This window comes from Juglans regia, chromosome 9, assembly GCF_001411555.2.
Source record: "Juglans regia cultivar Chandler chromosome 9, Walnut 2.0, whole genome shotgun sequence".
Classification (NCBI taxonomy): Eukaryota; Viridiplantae; Streptophyta; class Magnoliopsida; order Fagales; family Juglandaceae; genus Juglans; species Juglans regia.
The window spans coordinates 21975617-21982431 of record NC_049909.1 but is presented as its reverse complement, the minus strand read 5'-3'; positions in this window follow the sequence as shown (position 1 = coordinate 21982431).

Genomic DNA, 6815 nt, shown 5'->3' with positions numbered 1-6815 from the left:
AATCAACGATGCTGAACGTCAGCTACAAGCAAGCAATAAAGAAATTAAATAATACGATGTGATACGTTTTTTTTCCCGAAGTACAACACCAATCATCTCGATATGCTGCTCTGTGCATGTAGATATGTGCTTAGAACATGATAACTGGGAAAAAAAAAATCAAAGCATTTAATCATTTTTCATCGTTAGAATTAAGGGTTTGGTTGCACACAAAATTACTGATTAATTATAGGTATTATTAACTTATAATAATGTATTAATTATCCTAAGCTCCTAAGTTTGTTTATTGTTTTTGCCTCGTGATGTATGTTTGATTTGGTCTCAAACACAGGCAAGCTTAATAATTTTTTTTCTTGGGGTGCAATCATTATATTTATTTTGTAAATTCTTAAAATGATTCAGATTCAGACGATTGCTTGTTTTTTCAAGGGTAGATGAATGGATTTAATTGCAATAAAGAAGATGTACAAATACAACACCAAAAGAACAAAGAAGGCGGCACATGACAACCTCCAATTAACTCCAAGAACATGTCGACAACAAGCTATACAACATATTGGATCCAGATGCATCCATTACTAATTAATGCTGTACACATGAAAAACATTGTCCTGAAAATTCTCAAAAATATTAATTACCGCTACATATTATTTTATTTCTTAAACCAACCTACACTATCCATGACCTTTTTAAATTGTTAAAATCATGTGATCGGATTGATATAATTTTCAATCTTTAAAATAAAAATTTAGAGTTCGAAAGCCCCCTTTTAAATGTATTAAAAAAAAACCTTTTTAAATTGTAATAATTTCCATGTTCCAAGTATCATATATTAGTCAGCAAACTGTTTTTTTTTAATTTAAATATTAAATACCACATGTCATTTAAATATTAAATATCAAATTATTTATTATAAAATTTATCATGATTATTAATAATTTAAAATATAAATATTATCAGAATTAGTTTAGACAGTAAGATAAAATGAGGTGATTTTAAATTAAAATTAAAAATTAAATAAAATATTAATAAAATATTATTTTTAATATTATTATTATTTAAAAAATTAAAAAAATTAAATTATTTTTTATATTTTATATAAAAATTTAATAAAATTATAATAATAAAATAAAATAAAATAAGATAAAATGAAAGATTTTATAAATCCAAACTTAAGATATAAGGAGTGTTATAAAATGTTATAAAAGAATTTATTTATAACGAATAAACTCAATATTTTGTGATAAAAGGTTCTGTTTCTTTTATGATAAAACAACCAGTTTTATTCACCCAAACAGAAGATAATAAAATCACAAGGATCGCAGTTTGATAATGATCACAACCGAAGAAACATCAACACCACATTTTCTGTACAGTTTGCTAATATATCACAATATGCACATAAACATATCAAGAATCATAATCAGTGAGCAAGAATGAAGAAAATATAGAGATAAAGGAAATAACACACCGATATACGTGGTTCGACCCTAATGGTCTACGTCCACGGCAGGAATGGCCTCAGAAAAGTCACAGAGATCTTTATTGATGAACAGTACTTCACAGAGAAGCCTCAGTACATTAGAGTTACAATGCCCTCACTGGAAACCCAAGAAATCGCACAGATTTCTTCCCAGAAGCAAACCCTAACTCACCCTTCTCTCTGCTCTCACTCTCTCTCGAAACCAGCCGTCAACCAAGAATAAAATTCACTCTAGGGTTACAAGGCAAAAGAGATATATATATATCTTGCAACAGATTCAGCCACGTGTCAAGATCCAAAGGACTAGGGTTAGCACCGTCTAAAGAAGTCACGAGCTCCTCTCACGTGCATCAAGTGAATCTGATTAACAGTTCCAACGGTAGAGATCAAGCCAGCACATCAGATTAACAAGACACTCGAAATAGAACACATCAGAAAGTAAAGGAAAGCAGTAAATACAATGTATTGACATACATATTACAAATCTCCACCTTGGCAAAACATGTATTTGCCCCATATAAAAAAAAATTGACTCTCATCATTGGCACATTCCTGCAGTTTTCCCCTAATGGGAACAGACTCTTGACTTCATACCAATTAAGTTCAGACAGTGTCTGAACTTAGAACAGGGAACAGATTTGGTCATCATATCTGAAGAATTATCTTCGGTTGGAACCTTTTCCACACCAACTATTTTTGATTCTATAACATCCCTTACAAAATGAAGTCTTACATCAATATGCTTGGACCTTTCATGAAAGACTTGGTTTTTAGCTAAATGCAGTGTGCTTTGATTGTCACAGTGGATTGTAATGTTACCATTGAAAATATTTAACTCACTTGCAATACCCTTTAACCATCTAGCCTCTTTAATAGCTTCTGTCAAAACAATATATTCAGCTTCTGTGGTGGACAAAGCTACCACAGATTGTAAGTGTGATTTCCAGCTAATAGCTCCCCCAAAAGCAGTAAAGACATAACCAGTTAAAGACTTTCTAGTGTCTATACTGCCAGCAAAGTCAGAGTCTACAAAACCAGTGATTTCAGAACCCTCTTTAACATCATTCCCGAAACTGAGGCACATACCAGAAGAACCAGCAAGGTACCTAAGTACCCATTTAATGGCCTGCCAATGTGGTTTTCCAGGATTTCCCTTGAATCTGCTAACTACACTCACAGCATAGGTCAAATCAGGTCTAGAGCAGACCATTGCATACATGATACTTCCCACCATGCTTGCATAGGGAATTTGTTTCATAAAATTAATATCATGATCTGTTTTAGGAGCCTGATCTAAAGACAGTTTAAAATGCTGTCCTAAAGGTGTACTTACAGGTTTCACATGTTCCATACCAAATCTATTCAAGATTTTAGAGATGTAATTTCTTTGAGACAAGTATAGCATTCCAGCACTTCTGTCTCTTTCAATTTCCATCCCTAAAATTTTTCTAGCAGGACCCAGATCTTTCATTTCAAATTCTGCTTTAAGCATAATTTTAACTTGTTCAATTAACACAGTGTCTTTACAAGCTATCAACATGTCATCAACATACAATAGAAGATAAACAAAAGTTCCATTTTCTTCCTTGTAATAAACACAACTGTCATAGCAGCTTCTTTTAAAATTATTATTAATCATGTGTGTGTCAAATCTTTTATACCACTGCCTAGGTGATTGTTTAAGGCCATATAAATATTTTTTAAGGAGACACACTTGATCAATATTAATTTTATTTGCAAAACCTTCAGGAGGCTGCATATAAATTTCTTCTTCAAGTTCTCCATGCAGAAAAGCAGTTTTAACATCTAACTGTTCTAGATGTAAATTTTCTGAAGCTGTATAGGCTAGCAATAGCCTAATGGAGCTATGTTTAACCACAGGGGAGAAGATTTCATTAAAATCAATCCCTTCTCTCTGTGTGAACCGCTTTGCTACAAGCCTAGCTTTAAACCTGGTCCCCTCTATCCCTGATATGCTTTCCTTTCTTTTATAGATCCATTTGGATCCAACAAGTTTAACCCCTTTAGGTTTAGGCACTAAAACCCAGGTTTTGTTTTTGTTAAGAGATTCCATTTCCTCATGCATAGCAAGAATCCATTTAGCAGAATCTTTACTAGTTACTGCTTCTTTATAACTTTTAGGTTCCTGATAAATCACTTCATCAGCTACTGTAAGAGCAAACATAGTGAGTTTCTGCCTGCCCATATCTTATAGGTGGTTTGATGACTCTCTTTTGCCTATCTCTAACTAGGTTGTAAGAGTTATCACCACCTTGATCAATGTCCCCTGAGTCTCCTCCATCAGGGTCATTATTTTTCCCTGTTCCAGGTTCAGATTGGGCATCAAGATGCTCCACCTCAATCTGAGACCCCTTTGAGATTTTATCCACCTCTAGGTCTGCATTGTCCTCCTGAACCCGAGCCATCTGAGACTCATTAAAAGTCACATCTCTACTCACAATGCATTTATACCTACCTGGTCCTTCTACCCAGAGTTTATAACCCTTTACACCTTCAGGATATCCTATGAAGATACACTTAAGGGCCCTAGGTTCCAGTTTGTCAGTTTTTGAGTGTGCATAGGCAACACATCCAAAAATTCTTAGATAGTCATAGCTGGGAGGTTTCCCAAACCACAACTCATGTGGAGTTTTGAAACCTATAGCAGATGAAGGACATTTATTTATAAGGTGAACAACAGTAGTGGCAGCTTCTGCCCAGAAAGTTTTGGGCAGCCCTGAATTTGACAACATACATCTTACCCTTTCTAAAATGGTCCTATTCATCCTTTCAGCTAAACCGTTCTGTTGAGGGGTTTCTCTCACAGTTTTATGCCTAAGAATTCATTCCCTTTGACAATACATGTTGAACTCATTGGACAGAAACTCAAGCCCATTGTCAGTTCTCAGGATCTTGAGTTTTCTACCTACTTGGTTTTCCACTAGAGTCTTCCACTCCTTGAATTTTTCAAAAGTGTCACTCTTATTTTTGAGGATAAAAATCCAGACCCTTCTAGAATAATCATCAACCAAGGAGAGGAAGTAGCTCCCTCCACTGTGTGATTTCACCCTTGCAGGTCCCCATAGGTCAGAATGAACATAGTCAAGGGTTTGCTTAGTGTTGTGTGTAGCTGACTTAAAACTAACCCTCTTAGCCTTTCCATAGATACAATCTTCACAGAAAGGTAAGTTCCCTAGGTTTTGATCACTAAGTAAACCCTGTTTTTGTAGTTCTAACAGTCCCCCTTGACTCACATGCCCAAGTCTCCTATGCCATAACACAGCTCTATTCTCAACTATGTTCTGAGTTGGAGATGCTTCTCCAACTACTGTTTTTTTCCAAGAAGTGTATACAAGCCATTTTTAATAACCCCTTTCATAATAACTAAGGAACCTTTTGTAACTCTAAGAGTCCCAGACTCAGATTTGAAGGTATATCCAGCCAAATCAAGCATACCAAGAGAAATTAAATTTCTCTTTAACTCAGGAATGAATCTGACCTCCCTCAACACTTGTTCCATCCCATCATGCATTTTAAGTATAATAGACCCTATTCCCATGACTTTACAGGATTTATTGTTTCCTAGAATTACATGTCCCCCATCTAAATCAGAGAATGACTCAAACCAATCCCTGATTGGACACATATGAAAAGAGCAACCAGAGTCCATAATCCACTCTGTTTTAGAATCAACCTCACTAACAGTGAGAACGTCAGCACTTTCATACCCTTCTAAAACTACAGAGGCATCCCCTGCCTCTTTAGTTTTATTCCATAGATTTGTTTTTCTATCAGGGCAATCCTTTTTAAAGTGCCATTCTTTATGGCAGTGAAAACATTTAAATTGTTTTCCCTTTGACTTAGACCTGAATTTCTTGTTCTCATTCTTGCCCTTCTTTTCTCTCTTTTCAGTTATGCCTCTAATAGATAAACCTTCCCCATGACTCTGTTTGGTATCACCTCTGTTTTGAAGTTCTCTAGTATGCAGTACAGATTGTACTTCATCAAGAGTCAAGGAATCTCTACCATACATCATGGTTTCTTTTAGGTTTAGGTAAGATGAGTCTAAAGAACTCATCAAGAGAATAGCCTGATCCTCATCCTCCACCTTAATATCTATATTAGCAAGGTCTAAAATAATTCTGTTAAACTCATCAAGATGTTGCCCAATTGAAGTTCCAGAAATCATTTTAAAAGTGTACAGTTTGGTTTTCTTGTGCAGTCTGTTTGCAAGGGATTTAGTCATGTACAAATTTTTCAATTTTAGCCATATACCCGCAGCAGTGCTCTCACTTGCCACCTCTCTTAGAACTTTGTCCCCAAGAGAGAGTATAAGAGCACTGTGGGCTTTCTGGAGGATGTCCTTGTGAACAACCCCCTTTTCTTCCTCTTTCGAGGAAGAGCCCTTCTGTTTCTCACCAAGGAGAGCATCCTGCAGTCCATGCTGGACTAGCAGTGCTCTCATTTTTATTCTCCATAGGCCAAAATCATTATCCCCAGTGAACTTTTCTATATCAAACCTCATAGTCCCCATGAACCGAGCTCTTAATACCAATTGTTATAAAATGTTATAAAAGAATTTATTTATAACGAATAAACTCAATATTTTGTGATAAAAGGTTTTGTTTCTTTTATGATAAAACAACCAGTTTTATTCACCCAAACAGAAGATAATAAAATCACAAGGATCGCAGTTTGATAATGATCACAACCGAAGAAACATCAACACCACCTTTTCTGTACAGTTTGCTAATATATCACAATATACACATAAACATATCAATAATCATAATCAGTGAGCAAGAATGAAGAAAATATAGAGATAAAGGAAATAACACACCGATATACGTGGTTCGACCCTAATGGTCTATGTCCACGGCAGGAATGGCCTCAGAAAAGCCACAGAGATCTTTATTGATGAACAGTACTTCACAGAGAAGCCTCAGTACATTAGAGTTACAATGCCCTCACTGGAAACCCAAGAAATCGCACAGATTTCTTCCCAGAAGCAAACCCTAACTCACCCTTCTCTCTGCTCTCACTCTCTCTCGAAACCAGCCGTCAACCAAGAATAAAAATTCACTCTAGGGTTACAAGGCAAAAGAGATATATATATATATCTTGCAACAGATTCAGCCACGTGTCAAGATCCAAAGGACTAGGGTTAGCACCGTCTAAAGAAGTCACGAGCTCCTCTCACGTGCATCAAGTGAATCTGATTAACAGTTCCAACGGTAGAGATCAAGCCAGCACATCAGATTAACAAGACACTCGAAATAGAACACATCAGAAAGTAAAGGAAAGCAGTAAATACAATGTATTGACATACATA